Source organism: Macaca fascicularis, chromosome 12 (genome assembly GCF_037993035.2).
Source record: "Macaca fascicularis isolate 582-1 chromosome 12, T2T-MFA8v1.1".
NCBI classification, from domain to species: Eukaryota; Metazoa; Chordata; class Mammalia; order Primates; family Cercopithecidae; genus Macaca; species Macaca fascicularis.
In genome coordinates, this window is record NC_088386.1 from 122,786,163 (window position 1) to 122,802,367 (window position 16,205).

General features: G+C 40.4%; 1 protein-coding gene across 28 annotated transcripts in view; it reads left to right on the plus strand.

The window, feature by feature from the left end:
* The first annotated feature begins 574 nt into the window (after positions 1-574).
* RHBDD1 (rhomboid domain containing 1) overlaps positions 575-16,205 on the plus strand; it is a 161,604-nt gene continuing 145,973 nt past the window's right edge. For 16 of the 28 annotated variants that reach the window (XR_012421529.1, XR_012421530.1, XM_074010357.1 and 13 more), the window contains exon 1: positions 1,211-1,244. The gene's annotated coding sequence lies outside the window, so the exon portion shown is untranslated. Of the gene's footprint in view, positions 875-1,210; positions 2,447-16,205 lie in introns of those variants that run through there. The other 12 variants (XR_012421532.1, XM_074010363.1, XM_074010355.1 and 9 more) reach the window with 5 other exon arrangements.

A 16,205-nucleotide genomic window follows, 5' to 3' on the forward strand; every position in this document is an offset into this window, starting at 1 on the left:
TCTCAGCTCACTGAAACCTCTGCCTCCCAGGTTCAAGGATTATCCTGCCTCAGCCTCCCGAATAGTTGGCATTACAGGCGCCCGCAACCACGCCTGGCTAATTGTTGTATTTTTAGTAGACAGGGGGTTTCGCCATGTTGGCCAGGCTGGTTTTGAACTCCTGACCTCAGGTGATCCACCCGCCTCAGCCTCCCAAAGTGCTGGGACTACAGGCGTGAGCCACCGCGCCAGGCCTGTTGTTGTTTTTTAAATAGAGACAAGGTCTCACTATGTTGTCCAGGCTGGTCCCAAACTCCGGAGCTCAAGCGATCCTCCTGCCTCGACCTCCCAAAGTGCGGGGATTACAGGCATGAGTTACCGTGCCCGGCTGTAAGATAGTTTTTTCATATCATATTAAATAAATACAGCATTGCAGCATTTAACTTAGCCTGACTCCTACAGCTTAACATAAAACTTGCTCCCGATAGCAAACAATTAAAATGGTATCAAGTGATCTAGTAATCGAAATTCTATTAACCGAAATACGAAACACCTAAAGCCCTCAAAATGAGCAAACGCTGCGTGGTGCGGTCCCAGACCCAAGCTTCTGGGAGTGAAAGGTGCACCCGCAACCATCTGGCTGGCTCTGGGACTCTGCGATAAACCGCCCTCTCGCTGTCTGCAGATAGCTCCTGACACGGGAGAGTCTCTCCCACCCTCCGCCTAACAGGCGGTATCTGACCCTTCCAGGCAGCAGCTACCCAGCCTGCGGCTGCGCTGGGGCCCAGAAGGGCGAAGCTTCCCGGCAGAGAACCTGGGCAGAGGCTCCCGCTGGGGTAGGCGGCCGGGACCCACTCGCCGCTTCTTCCCTCGTCGTCGGGTCCCTTGAACGCAGGTCGCTTGTTTGCTTTACGCGTTGTGAGCAGCCAGTGGCTATTTATGGCAGTAAGGAATATTATTATCCACAGTTCACGTGGAGCTTGGAAGACAGGGCGAGGGTGCACCCTCTCCTTACTGTGCTCTGCAACGGTCCTGCCCCGCCGTGCCCTCGCAGCCCCCTCGGGGCCAGTGCCGCCGCACGCTGCCAGCAGATAGCAGAGCGCGGGCGCGCACAACTGGGCATGCGCCATGGCCAAGCCGTCCGCTTTAGGGCCCTCCCCTCCCGTACCCGGCCCGGAGGAACCGGGAGCGCCCGGGAATCGGGAACGTGCGTGATGACGCACGTGCACGCGAAGACGTGGGGACGCAGGCGGGTCGTAGAGAGCGTGAGTTTCCGCGTCTGTTTGGTCCGGCTCCTGTCGTCGGTTCTGAGAGGCGTCTCTCGTTGTTTTCCCGGGCTGCGGGCGCTGGCCGCCTGGCAGGGGTTGCTGGGCGGAGGTCGGCGCCTCCCGGGGGGCCAGGGCGAGGGAGGCATGGCAGGGTTGGAGGCATAGCCTCCCCGTCCGGGGCAAGTTCGAGAGCGGGGAGGGCGTTTCCTGGGGCAACTCCACCGGGGTCCTGTGGACGTTGCCCCTTCTCCGCCGGACCGCACGGGAACGACGTGCCCACACTCGGAGGAAGGGGTTGGCGCTGAGCGAGTTTAAAGGGTTCCTTTTGAAAGCAGGAAGTTTGAAGTGAAGTTGCGTCAGCAGCAGAGCATGCAGTTTCAGGTGCTGTCGGGACAGCTTTCAGCTTCTCAGAACAAACCTAACCCTCACCGCAGTAATAACTTTTATTAGGGGACAAAAAAATTCACCAAAGTAAAACCCTTTCTGCCCAAACCTAAAATCCTTTGGATAAACGTTTGCAAGAAACGGATCACAGCCTTATTTGTTTTTCTAGACTGAGCATAAACTCTTTTGAAGACTCAGCGTTACTGTCAAAATGAATGATTGCCTGCCAACTTACGATTCAGTTATCGAGGTGTTTAGGTCTCCTTGCAGTACACTCAGTGACTCCCAGACTTTTTTTTTCCCCCTCCCTTTGAAATTGCTTGTTAGAAGCTTTATCTAATTTCTCACATTTGTGTGTCTTTTTAAGGTGGTTCTAATAAACTTTAAAGGCTTCTGATTTGCTGCAGGCCTGCCATCGCTGTGGAAAACAAGTATTCTTTCAAAGGAGAATAGAAGTGCGTTGGTTTCTAAATAGTCCCAATAGGACGCTAGCATCAGCATCACTTGGAAACTTTTTGGAAATGCACATTTTGGGATCTTACCCCAAACTTACTGAATCAGAAATATGTTTTAACAAGCCTTCCAATTGGTACCAGTGCACCTGGATGCTAAAGTTTGAGAATTACTGGCGTAGTGATAACACCCATTGTGGAGTCACATATAATGGAATTTGAATTGAAGTAATTCCTAGATGGAGACACTTGGACATGTTACCTCACAGGGCAGGAATATGAAGATGCAAGAAAAATGTTTAACACCAAACACATAGAAAACCCCCAAAGATGTTATTAAATAACTTACTAGAACTGCATAAAGTAAGTACATAGTTTGTGCTGGAAGGATTCTTCAGCGGGGTAGATATGAGTTGTAGTGCATGGATATTGGGACCACTGCTTAGAGGGTATTTTGTTTACCTCGGGATTCTCAATTCTGTGTAGTCAAGGTTGTTGGATGCAGGATGTTCAGTTAAAAGTTAAAGCGGTGCATACTAATGCTATTGTGGTTGTGGGATTTTTAAGAATAACGTTGGTATTTATGTTGAAGAGTAGTTTTTAATTCTTTGACCTTGTGAGCTCTTCAGTTTTATTTATTTGGAGACAGAGTCGCTTTCTGCCGCCCAGGCTGGAGTGCAATGGCGCGATCTGGGCTCACTATAACTTCTGCCTCCCAGGTGTAAGCGATTCTCCTGCCTCAGCCTCCCAAGTAGCTGGGATTACAGGTGTCTGCCACCACTCCCAGCTAATTTTTGCATTTTTAGTAGAGGTGTTTGCCAAGTGGTCTCGAACTCCTGACCTCAGGTGATACACCTGCCTCGTCTTCAGTTTAGTTATACCTTGTTTGACCCAGAATTTGGTAAAGACCAGAGGTAAGCACTAGTTTTGGAGTTGAGAAGTATTGTAACATAGTGACTTGCAAGCAAAATCCAAGGCTGAAGATGTTTCTATCCTTATCTTTGTTTCCCATATGTCATACAGCTCCACGGTAGCAAAGCTCTCATGTCTACTTTAGATACCTCCCTTTTCAGGAAGGATCACAGGAGTGCCCTCAACCTGCTGTGTTTTTTAGATGCAGTGTTTTCTTACAACTTTAATTCCTTCAGGGGCCCATTGTAGGGGGATAAAGAAATATTCAAGATTTAAAGCAGCTGCTCTAAAGGCTACGTTCACTGCGATGTTGAGAAGGTCAGTGCCAAACCGTGGCCTACACATGTCGTTTTGATTAGAGCACACTGCTCCCAAGGCTACACCATGGCTCCTGGATATTGAGAGTTTTCAGGTGAAACATGAGTCACTTTGGATGGATTATTCTGGAAATAATTTCGTTAGCTCTGCCACCAAATTGGCACTGCCCCATCATGAAATGTTTATTTTTCAAAGGCATAAAATTTTGTTGTTGTTGTTGTTGTTCTCCCTATCGGAGAGACAGATTGCTATCCGTGGTTTTGGGTCAGACAAGTCTTTCTGCTCGGAATCTTGCGTCTGCTACTTAGTGATTGCGTCCCTTAGGCAAATTAACATCCTCCCCACTTGAATTTCTGTAAAGTAGGAGTCATAGGATGTGCTACTGCAGGCCATTGAATTAAATGAAGTAACGCATAAAACATGTTTTAGGCACAGAGGCTCAGTAAATATGTGTCGGACAAAGGGAAAAAAGGTATTTGTCACCTCAAACCTAACTTTATGCCATTCATTTTGTAATATTTTTATCAAAGAGGTAATTTTATTACCTAACTGCACTGCTTTTCTTTTTAACCATAAAATGCTGAAATGGAGTCAAAGCTTTCACATTATTGTGAATGAGAAAAAACACTTGAACAAAGTTGAAAGTTTAACGTGGAAAAACACCATCTTCAGTTTTATCACTGAAACAGCAACTTCTAGAAATTGTTTCGGATGATTACAGGAGGGTAAACATCCAAAGGTCAGGGGATGAATAATAAAGTATTTTCAGTTAGTTAATGGGGACAGTCAGCTAGCGAAGGGGACACTGTTACAGGAAATGAGACCTCACTGAAGGTATGCATCAAAGGATGAGAAAATGCTGTTAGCCCTGAAATTGCTAATATTTTTTTAAAACACAAGTTCTTAATAGCAAAGTGAAAAGTTTTACATTCCATTTTTAATAAGGGATAACAAAATTCTTACATGTATTTGTGTGTATATATTGCATATGAACGTATGAGTGCAGAAAATACTTGAAAGGACTCACACTAGGTGATAATGTTTATTTGTCAGTATATTGGAATATGGGGATGGGGACCAAGTATAAAAGGAAATTATACATTTATGGAAAATTAGATACATACATGTATATGTAAACGTTGTTTAAAAAATCTATTAAAAACAAGCGATTCTTTAAAAGGTAGATTTCCTTTTATGTTGCAGTTATAGCCATGTAAGCAGTGGTCCTCATATCTTTTCAACAGGGAGCCTCTTAAACAGAATCTTATCTGTAAAACTCAGGAGCCGAGAAGCTTTAAGAGCAGTGAGGTTGAAGGGCACAGGCTCTTGGTCCTTGGCAGCGATGCTAGGAGGTGTGCCTAGGGAACCTAGGATTCTGGGGAGCTGGACATGAAGCTCTGGTGGAACAGAAATCCTCAGGGCATGAGCTATACCTAAAAAGTAATGGTATTAAGAATTGTGGTAAGTGGGATTCACAAACTTGTTCTGAAGACAGTTTCCAAGGTTGTCAGCCATGTCACCATATGGATGGCTTCTCATGCAGGGGAGTGAGTGATTATTGAGGAAAAAAAATCCACCTGACCCATATTTTACAAAGTGGGATTCTGTGCTCTTTTTTGAGGAATTAGCTTTTTAAAAAATCCCTCCAAGTTGTGACAGCTATATCACTATTAAAAGTTATTTGGCATTTTAACTGACTGTTGTTTAGGATTACAAATGACTCAGGAAAAAAGAAACAGGGAGTCAAAGGAAATGTACTACTTGTGTTTATAGCCCTGTCATTTTTTTGTTGTATGGAAGCAACTTCTCTATATTTATATGGTAAAGTGCTTTTTTTTTTAGAGAGTTAATTTTCAGTTAATGAGCCTTCATAAGAAAAATAATTTCAAATTTTAAGTATTAGTTAGATTGTTATTAACAGTGATAGTGATATTACATTGTCTTTTTCACACATCGAAGAGGGTTTCCTGGTGACAGCTGGAGCTTGGGGGAGGGGGAGTTACTTTCAATCAACCAGCTGCTTTGTGGCAGTATCATGATGGTGATATTTGAAAGCCCATAGATAATTTTGGCTGTATTCAGGGAAGAAAATCTATCAAATTTCTGGGAAGCAACAGATAGTGGGCAAGAGCCCTTTGGGATCTAGATGATGGCCAACTAACAATGTGTGCATTTAGGTTTGCATGTTGGAGTTATTTACCATCTAGTTTCTTGGACATTGTTACATGCACCTCATAATTACACAGCAATAGAATCTAGTTCTAAGGGCAGGAAAGGCTGATTAAGGAGAGGAAAGGAGAGTGAAAAACTTTGGTGATGTGCTACACGCTTTAATATAATACCCTATTTCATCTATTCTTGATGGTGATTCTAGGATGTAAGTAGAATTTTTTTCCGTCTATGGATAAAGAAACAGAAGCTCTACAGTACTGATTATATGATTTGCCCAAGGCCACATACTAGTATACGATGGCATCCATATTTGACCCCAGATCTTCTGGCATTAGCTCCAGGAGTGTTGTCATTACACCAACAGCTGTTTCTCCAGGTGTTAACTTGCTTATGCATTTTTAATGCAAAGTCACAATATCAGAGTAGTAATGAGTGAAATAAATATAAATGTTACTTACAATGACTTCAGTTTTATAAATAATGTATAGGGGTGTGTGTGTGTGGACTTGTGTGTGTATATGTGTGTTTTGGCAACTACATATAATTTGGGTTTTTTTTCTTTGAGTAAAAAGTCTCTTGGGCAATACTGTGAAAAAAAATTCACTACCTTTTTTTTTTAAATATATTGCTGATACCAGCAATATTGCAATTATGTGTGTTGCAATGAATCAGTTATGATTCTAAATTTGAACAAGTCTAGGAATGAATTTTGTGCACACTGCCCATGTAGTCCCCTTATCCTAACATATTGAAGGAATTTTTTTTTTCAAGGCATATTCATTTTTCATTCATTTATTTATTTTTTTGAGACAGCGTCTCACTCTGTTACCCAGGTTGGAGTGCAGTGGTGTGATCTTGACTCACTGCTGCCGGGACCTCTTGGGCTCAGTTGATTCTCCCACCTGAGCCTCCCAAGTAGCTGGGACTACAGACATGTGCCACCACATCCAGCTAATTTTTTTTTCTTCAGCTTTTAAGTTCAAGGGTACATGTGTAGGATGTGCAGGTTTGTTACATAGGTAAATATGTGCCATGGTGGTTTGCTGCATAAATCATCCAGTCACCTAGGTATTAAGCCCCACATCCATTAGCTATTGTTTCTCCCTGCCTACCACACCTCCCTGACAGGCCCCAGTGTGTGGTGGTCCCCCGCCATATATCCTTGTGTTCTCATCATCTAGCTCCCAAATGTAAGTGAGAACATGCAGTGTTCGCTTTTCTGTTCCCATGTTAGTTTGCTGAGGAAAATGACTTCTAGCTTTATCCATGTCCCTGCAAAGGACATGCTTTCATTCCTTTGTATGGCTGCATAATATTCCATATGTACATCTTCTTTATCCATCTGTCATTGATGGGCGTTTAGGTCAATTCCACGTTTTTGCTATTGTGAATAGTGCTGCACTGAACATATGCATGCACGTATCTTTAAAATGGAATGATTTCTATTCCTTTGGGTATATACCCAGTAATGGGAATGCTGGGTCAAATGGTATTTCTACCTCTAGGTCTTTAGGAATCGCCAGTCTGTCTTACGCAATGGTTGAAGTAACTTACATTTCCACCAACACTGTAGTAGCATTCTGTTTTCTCTGCAACCTCGCCAGCATCTGTTGTTTTTTGACTTTTTAATAATACCCATTCTGGCTGGCATGAGATAGTATCTCACTGTGGTTTTGATTTGCATTTCTCTAATGATCAGTGACGTTGAACTTTTTTCCATATGTTTCATGGCTGCATGTGTGTTTTCTTTTGAGAAGTGTCTGTTCATGTCCTTTGCCCACTTTTTAATGGGGTTGTTTTTTTCTCCTAAATTTAAGTTCTTTGTAGACTCTGGATATTAAACCTTTGTCAGATGGATAGATTTTAAAATTTTTTTCCCATTCTGTAGGTTGTCTGTTCATTCTGATGGTAGTTTCTTTTGCTGATTAAACTCTTTAGTTTAATCAGGTCCCATCTGTCTATTTTTGCTTCTGTTATAATTGCTTTTGGTGTTTTCATCATGAAATCTTTGCCCATACCTATGTCCTGAATCGTATTGCCTAGATTTTCTTCTAGGGTTTTTATAGTTTTGAGTTTGACATTTAAGTCTTTACTTCAACATGAGTTAATTTTTGTGTGTGATATAAGGGGTCTAGTTTCAGTTTTCTGCATATGGCTACCCATTTCTCCCAGCACCATTTATTAAATAGGGAATCCTTTATTTGTTGTTTTGCCAGATTTGTCAAAGATCAGATGGTTGTAGGTGTGTGGTCTCATTTCTGAGTTCTCTAATTTGTTCCATCTGTCTATGTATCTGTTCTTGTACCAGTACCATGGCTGTTTTGGTTACTGTAGCATTTTAGTATAGTTTGAAGTGTGGTAGTATGATGCCTCCAGCTTTGTTCTTTTTGCTTAGAATTGTCTTGGCTACTTGGGCTCTTTTTGATTCCATAAAATAGTTTTATCTAAATCTGTGAAGAATGTCAATGGAAGTTTAGTGGGAATAGCATTAATTCTATAAATTACTTTGGGCAGTATGGCCATTTTCATGATATTGATTCTTTCTGTTCATGAGCATGGAATGTTTTTCCATTTGTTTGTGTCCTCTCTGATTTCTTTGAGCAGTGGTTTGTAGTTCTCCTTGAAGAAGTCTTGCACTTCCCTTGTTGGCTGTATTCCAAGGTATTTTATTCTTTTTGTAGCAATTGTGAATGGGAGTTCATTTATGATTTGGCTCTCTGATTGCCTGGTGTTGGTGTATAGGAATATTAGCAATTTTTGCACATTGATTTTTGTATCCTGAGACTTTGCTGAAGTTGCTTATCAGCTTAAGAAGCTTTTGGGCTGGCACGATGGGGTTGTCTAGGTATAGGATCATGTCATCTGCAAACAAAGGTAATTTCACTTCCTCTCTTTTTGAATACCCTTTATTTCTTTCTCTTGCCTGATTGTGCTGGCCAGAACTTCCAATACTATGCTGAATAGGAGTGGTGAGAGAGGGCATCCTTGTCTTGTGCTGGTTTTCAGGGGGAATGCTTCTAGCTTTTGCCCATTCAGTATGATATTGGCTGTGGGTTTGTCATATATGGCTCTTGTTATTTTGAGGTATGTGCCTTTGTCATATATGGCTGTTATTATTTTGAAGTATGTGCCTTTGTCATATATGGCTCTTATTATTTTGAGGTAAGTGCCTTTAATCCCTAGTTTTTTGAGAGTTTAATATGAAGGGATTTTGAATTTTATCGAAGGCCTTTTCTGCATCAGTTGAGATAGTCATGTGGTTTCTGTCTTTAGTTCTGTTTATGTGATAAATCACATTTATTGATTTGTGTATGTTGAACCAACCTGGCATCCCGGGATGAAGCCAACTTGATCGAGGTAGATAAGCTTTTGGATGTGCTGGTGGATGCAGTTTGCCAGTATTTTGTTAAGGATTTTTGCATTGATGTTCATTCATCAAGGATATTGGCCTGAAGTTTTCTTTTTGGTTGTTGTATCTCTGCCAGGTTTTGGTATCAGCATAATACTGGCTTCATAGAAGAAGTTAGGGAGGAGTCCTTCCTTTTCGATTGTTTGGAATAGTTTCAGCAGGAATAGTACCTGCTCTTCTTTGTACCCTGGTAGAATTCAGCTATGAATCCATCTGGTCCTGGGCTTTTTTCGGTTGGTAGGCTATTTGTTACTGTTTCAATTTCAAAACTCATTGTTAGTCTATTCAGGGATTCGATTTCTTCCTAGTTCAGTCTTGAGAGGGTGTATGAGTCCAGGAATGTAGCCATTTCCTCTGGATTTTCTAGTTTATGTGCATAAAGGTCAGCAGCTATGTGAGCTCTTGAGGTTTGGGGAGACTTGGTAGATCTGGAAAACTCTTCAAATTAACGCTCTGAGAACCAGCTCCAAAAGTTGTTGATCACATAGTTTCTCAGCACAAGTTTTAAATTCCAGGGAAATAGTTATTATTCCAACTTTGGTCACTATCACCTTGGACCAGTATTAGAAATGGCACCCTTGATTGATAGCTGCCCCCCCGACCCCTGTCCCCCACCGAAGACCACATCCAATGGGAGTGAGAGACAGATTCCTGTTACTGAAAAAATGAAGTATTGATGCTATGCAGGCAAAAAGCCCTGAGCTGTTCCCTATCACTTAATAATTTGTGGACATCCCATGTGGTTTGTGGTAATATAACATATATTTGAAGCATGGCATGCTTTTTCCCTCTTTTCACTAGTTGTTGTGCAGGGAAAACTTCAGTTACATAAATAATTCACAAACACTTCTTACACAGATTAATTTAAATGGGGGCAGGGAGCAGTGATAGCTCTCATTTTTCCATTGACTTTAGGTAGACAAAGAAATCTGGTGCAGAGTAAACCTGAGAATGGAACTACTTAAATCCTGTTGAAGCAGCGATCATGGGATGCTGGCATTGCTGTTCCCTGTGTGCCTCCTGGTTTAAAAACCTAGGTCTGAAGGGCTGTCAGTTGGAGAACTTTAATGAGCCTTCATTACACTAAACCTTGTGGTCTCTGAGAGAAGAAATTGGCTTATGATTGATACTGGAAATCATAAATGGCGATGGGTCAGAATTGGAGTTGGCACTAATTCACCTAGCAGTAGAGCGAAATTTAAGGTTATATACAAAATCTGGTAGTTTCATTTTTTAGCCATTATTTTTTATGTATAAATATAGTCTAATCATTTTCGTTTATGCTATGTAACACTTCTAAAAGCTGGAGAAAGAATTTTGCCAGCTGACGCTGACTTTTTTTTTTTCCTCCTAAAATGGAGGCTCATTAAATTCTCAAATCATCAGATAATCTTGACAGAGATCCTGGTTTGAGATTTTACATAAAGCTTATTTAAATGAAAACATTATTTCTGCTTTCAGGTTGCTTCTCTGTATTTGTTATACTTTTTTAAAAATGTATGTGTAATTTAATCACATTATGCAGTTTTAAAATGTAGGGTCACAGAAAGTCATGGAAAATGTTAATTAGTTACTGTGTTATCAAAAACATTTTAAAACTATTTTAAGTCTTATTTGTTTATATGGGCAAAACCACTATCATGTCACAATTTGTGATTTTGTGTAATAAATATATATACATAATCCCATTTAATCCTCGTGAAACCAAATGAACCTATGTTATCTTCTTTTACAAGTGAAACTCTGAAGGTTAACTTTCCTAAGGGCACGTGGCTGGTGTATCGTAGAGCCAAGGACCATGCCCTTAACTGCTGTCCTATACTGCATATGTTAATATTGCTACCCCTGTATATAATTTTGGCAAAAAGCACTGGGACATTTCTTTTCCCAAAGCCCATCTCTTTACTTTCAGTTTCCTGACAACTTCTTTATATTCTGAAACTGTTAAAAATGTGTTGTATTATCCATCATCTTGTGCTTCTGTTTGCTGTGAATGTGGCAACAGCTCCTGTATTGGAGCAGTGTGCCCTGTGAAGCCGTTTGTTCTTTACGTCTTAGAGCAGCCTGACAGCCTTTCGTGTTGAATTCAACAAGATTGCTTTTCATTTAACGAAGCTGAATGTTGCTTTCTTGGTGAAAAATAATTAAATGCTTTTAAAGATATATTTGATTAACAGGAAGCTGATCTGTGTAAATTAATTATAACTGTAATGATGTCATAGCCTTGTCTTTTGTTATTAACCAGGTAATTGACCAGCAGTTTAGAAGCTTATTGTAACTGACGGTTAGTAGTTTGACCTTGTGTGCTGTCTGGAAGTGAAACATGCGCAATGAATGTAAATGCAGTTTGTTCATTGAGCTGCATGTGTTGTCAGAACATCTGATCTTGGGTTCTTGTTTTTATTTTTCCATTACTTCTTTGTTGAAATTGGTGGTCAGGATTATATACTCACAGTGAATATTATACTTATTTATCTTACTGAAAGCATCTGGCCAAATGGAAATGTTGCTTGTGTCCTTGAATAACTATAATCAGACATGAAACCTTGGCACATTTAGGACATACAGTCAAGTAAACAAATGCCAAAATTAAATGAATCTCATTTTTAAAGTTTGTATGAAGGATAGTAAAACAACTTTTGATAGAGAAATCAGAAAAGGAAAAATAGGGGCATATGTGATAGAGAATTTATCCCCTCTAATTCTGATTTGTCTGAGAAAATTAAAAGCATGTGGTATTTTCAATATTTGAGTAAGGAGAACTTCTAACTTTTGTAGGTTTAATTAAAGAATGGAAGTGTAGGCCGGGTGCGGTGACTCACACCTGTAATCCTAGCACTTTGGGAGGCCGAGGCGTGTGGATCACCTCAGGTCAGGAGTTCAAGACCAGCCTGGCCAACATAGTGAAACCTTTTCTGTACTAAAACTGCAAAAATTAACCAGGCTTGGTGGCGAGCGCCTGTAGTCCCAGCTGCTCAGGAGGCTGAGGCAGGATAATTGCTTGAACCTGGGATGTGGTGGTTGCAGTGAGCTGAGATTATGCCATTGCACTCCAGCCTGGGCAACAAGAGTGAAACGCCATCTCAAAAAAAAAAAAAAAAAAAAAAAAAAATGGAAGTGTGAGAGTAAAACATGGAGAACATGCAGTAGAAGTGGGATAATAATGACTGACAACCAGCCATTATTAAATGGTTAAAAAATATGTAAGTACTGTGAATGTAAGAAAATATGGCATTTTACCTTCAAAAGTCCTGACCTTTGCTTGTGGAAGTAGTTGTCAGGATTGCATCTTATGAATTTTTGTCAAGTAGTGGGAGGAGGGTTTTGTCAAGTAGTGGATGGAAAGTTGTTAACTGCACATGTGAATAGGTATAGCTTATAATGTACTCCGACCTGGGGTAACTGATAGATGTTTGAAATGTATAAAATTGTTCATTTTGTGAATTTCTGTGCAGTTTGCCTCAGCAGGGTGCAGTTTTCTGCATGCATCAAAAGTGAAATTTGCGCTTTTGCTCAAATTATTCCCTAATATACAAGTTGCATTTGAGCAAATTTTTTCATTTCAAAACAAGCATTATAGCAGAGCACAATGGAGCATACTAATTACTTCTACATCCCTAAACATTATTGTATTTTATGTCTCTACGGTAACAACACATACATGCTGTTTTCTTTCTTTAAAATACCTTTCTTTCATCCACTTTTTATCTTTCAAAGCCTGACTGGGCTGAGGAAACTTCCCTAAGGTTTTCTCTGAATTAGACTGCCTTAACATTTTCAATATTGACGTATATTTTTACGTTATTTGCCCATTTCCAAAAAGTATCTGTTTTACATGACATAAGACACAAGCTTGTAGTAAAGAAAGAAAACAACCAACCCAAATGGTTGAGTGGCTTTCAGCAGAGGGAAGCATATTCATTTACTAGGCAGACTTAAGCTTTTTCTAGCTGTGATGAGATTTTGCATGAGAAACATTGTCTGAATGGTGCTTCACAACAATATAAAGATGATTCTTTGGGTGAGACCTATGTCAAGGCCTCTAATATTAGATTATATCTCCGCAAACGTCATTCTATAAAGACAACATGATATGAACTGACCATGCAGCTTTCAGTGATCTGGCAAAACACAAGGACAGTGATCCTTTATGCTAGTAATTCTTAAAAGGTAGAAAAGCAGTTTTCGCCTCTCTGACTTCTCTCTCAGAGTAATCCTTGCTTTGCAGGGTAGGGCCTGGGGGTGAAGGAAAGCCAAGATGGAACGCCTTGCAACTCCCCAACCCCCTGAAGTCCTCCCAACCAGAGTCCTAGCCAGCCAGATGGCTGGCCCTGGTAGGATAAAGTTGGAGAAGGTGTGGGTGCTTTTCTATTTACGTAGAATACATTCTAAGATGAGAAAAATGAAATTTGGATTATTGTTACTTTTTTTTAAAACTTGATTTTTAAAACTGATTTTTTTTCTTTTCTTTTCTTTTCTTTTCTTTTTTTTTTTAATCTGTGACTGTGATAACAAATACCAAAATAAGTTGGGTATTTGAACATTACTTGGTACTATTCTCTATAGTATTCTATGCTGTATAGATCTACAAACTTATATTCTACATCAATTGTAACTGTTTTCTTGAGGACAAGAATATATTGTAGAATATATTCTACAATTGATGTAGAATATAAGTTTTACATAGTGAGATTTTCTATATTTGAAATGTTTTTAAAATGCCTGAATATTTTAACGTGTAATGGAAGTCACCAGATACCTTTCTTGGGAAAAACTATTCCTTATGCCGAGATGATGTCCTCCCTAATTTTTTGGTAGTCAAAGTGTCGTATCTTACTAGTAGACAATTGGGGGTAACTTCTGGTCTCAGCTCTGACGCATAAAGATACTAGAAGTCATCATCGTCACAATAAAAAAAGCTGGACAAACTGAAAAATCAAATACTTTCCGTAGGTCCCTCAGATAATTGAGGTCACAAGTCAAATCACCACCCTGAAATCTGAAAGGCTTATGTAAAGAATCAGCCAAGATCAACTTACTGGAAGCCCCTAAAGGCAGTAACCAGTAGGGACGCTTAAACAGTAATTTTGGTGAGTTGCTGAGTCTGAGTGTAGAATAGCTTGAGAATTAAGAACTCTTTTTTGCAGACAAACCGGACCACAATTTCATTTTAAGGACAGAGCCTTGGGAGCTAGATTATTTTGATTAAAATCCCTGCTCATCTATAAAATGGTTAATAATAATACCTACTTTGTAAAGTTTAGAGGATTGAATAGGGTAATCACGTAAAGTTTGAGAGCAGTTCTACAGATTAACTAGTAATGTGGTTGTATGTCACTTTGGCTGGTGGTTTGACTTTTTATATTTTAGAATAACAATCAGTAGCAAAATGGGATTTCTTTTTCAGTCATTAAAAAATAGCTGTAATTTATTGAGTGATTACTGTATGCCTGGCATTATCTAAGAATCTCAATGTTTTAGGTTGTTTAGTTTGTATAAGAACTTTAGGTTTAGCTATTATTACTCCATCTTACATGGTGGGAAACTGAGACATAGATTAAGTGACGTGGGCAAGGTCACATAGCTCTTAAAGCTAAAGCCAGTCAGTAGGACCAATTTAGGTTCCAGATTGTATGCTTTTAAGCTCCAATGTATAAGGAAAACACACCATTTGGAAGAGATGATGAAGGTTCCCAGGTGAATCCTGCTGGCACCGGTGGAGTAAGCATATGTGCAGGAAGCATTTGGGAGGTTAGTGAGCACTGGCATGGGCAGGGAGCCTGTCAGGAGGGAGTCAGGTCGGGAGCTGGCTTTGAGGATTGGGAAGGAATTGCGTGGGTTGGTGGAGGCAGGTGTGTGTCTCAGGCTAAGGTGCCATGGTAGCATTGCCCTCAGGCTCCGCCCACATCCCCTGGCCCTTAGGGGACATTCCAGCAGGCTTCTAGCCTCCAGACCCTACATTTCTTTGATCAAGTGCTTTCTCTGGCCCCGGATGTCCTTTTTGCCTTCTCTGGTAACACGGCAATGACAGTCAAGGCAGACTCCCTTGCCCTGTGGGCATAACACTGAGCCATATCTATATATCTGTATCTATATCTATGTGTGTATCTATATCTATTTCTATATCTATATCTATTCTAGCTCTCAGAGTTCCCCAGTGAGATTAAGCTCCAGTCATTCACAGTGATAGCTCTTTTGAGAAGATATATATATATTTTCTGTCTCTCTACATATATATGTGTAGGTATTATTTTTTACATCTTGCCATTCCTGTCATGCTTCCCTACTCCCCAGTCAGTGTATTGGTCATCTCCCAAATAAGTGACTTCCACAGGGACCCTTGTCTTAGAGCTGCTTTTTGGGGAAGCCCAGACTAAAACAGTAATGCACAATAATAATAACAACAAAGAGCTTCGTTTGTTAAGAGCGTGCTAACTGAATCTTTACTGACCTATCTTACAGATTGGGAAACAGACGGGGGTTGATGAGATAATTTGCTCAAGGTATCTAATACAATGAATAGACTGGCCTAGTGGTCTTGAGTGGCTTGATGCTAGTCAGCCATCTTAACCACCTCTTGGCACTGAGCAAACACCTAAAAACAAACATGATCTCTGATTGGGAAACCAGTCGTAGGAGGAGTGTAATAGAAAATAAGGTTAAATACTCAGTGTTTTAAGTTAAATTTCTGCAGTTTCAGAGAGCTCTTTTAGCAAGGGTCCTCTATCCTGCCATTACAAGAATGCACAAAGGGTTTCATTCTTTTTTTTTTTTTTTCATTCTTTTAAAACTGTGTGGGTTGGATTTATGGCATCAGAGTGACCCCAGTTAATCTGGAGTTTTGAACTTGTTTTTCCCAGTTAGGAAAGTACAGAGAGGAGCAAAACCTAGCTGCCCTTCTAAGATGGTGTCATCCTGGTCTCAGATGTGGATATGCCGGATTCTAGGTGGTGTCTATAGGGAAGATGACCTTACACTATCCCCCTTTCCAGAAGTTCTAATCCATAGGAGATCTAAGACAGAGTGATTTTTAAGAGGCTCTGTGCACATGTATGATTTTCTGAGGTCCCTTGTAGATTCCACTGAGATTGCGTGAAATCCACCCAGCAAATGGGCAACAGTAAATGAATAAAAGTGTTTGTATGCATAAAAGGACTCCTATTTGCTGCAGAATCTTCTGTGAGACTTCTTTGGTGATCACGAGAAAAGGAAAGCTAGGGTAGTTCCGTACAACTCTATTACATGTGTTTTTCTAAATCTACATCCTTAGTCACCCTAGGGAGTTGAAGCATTGTCTCCTGTCTGATTACA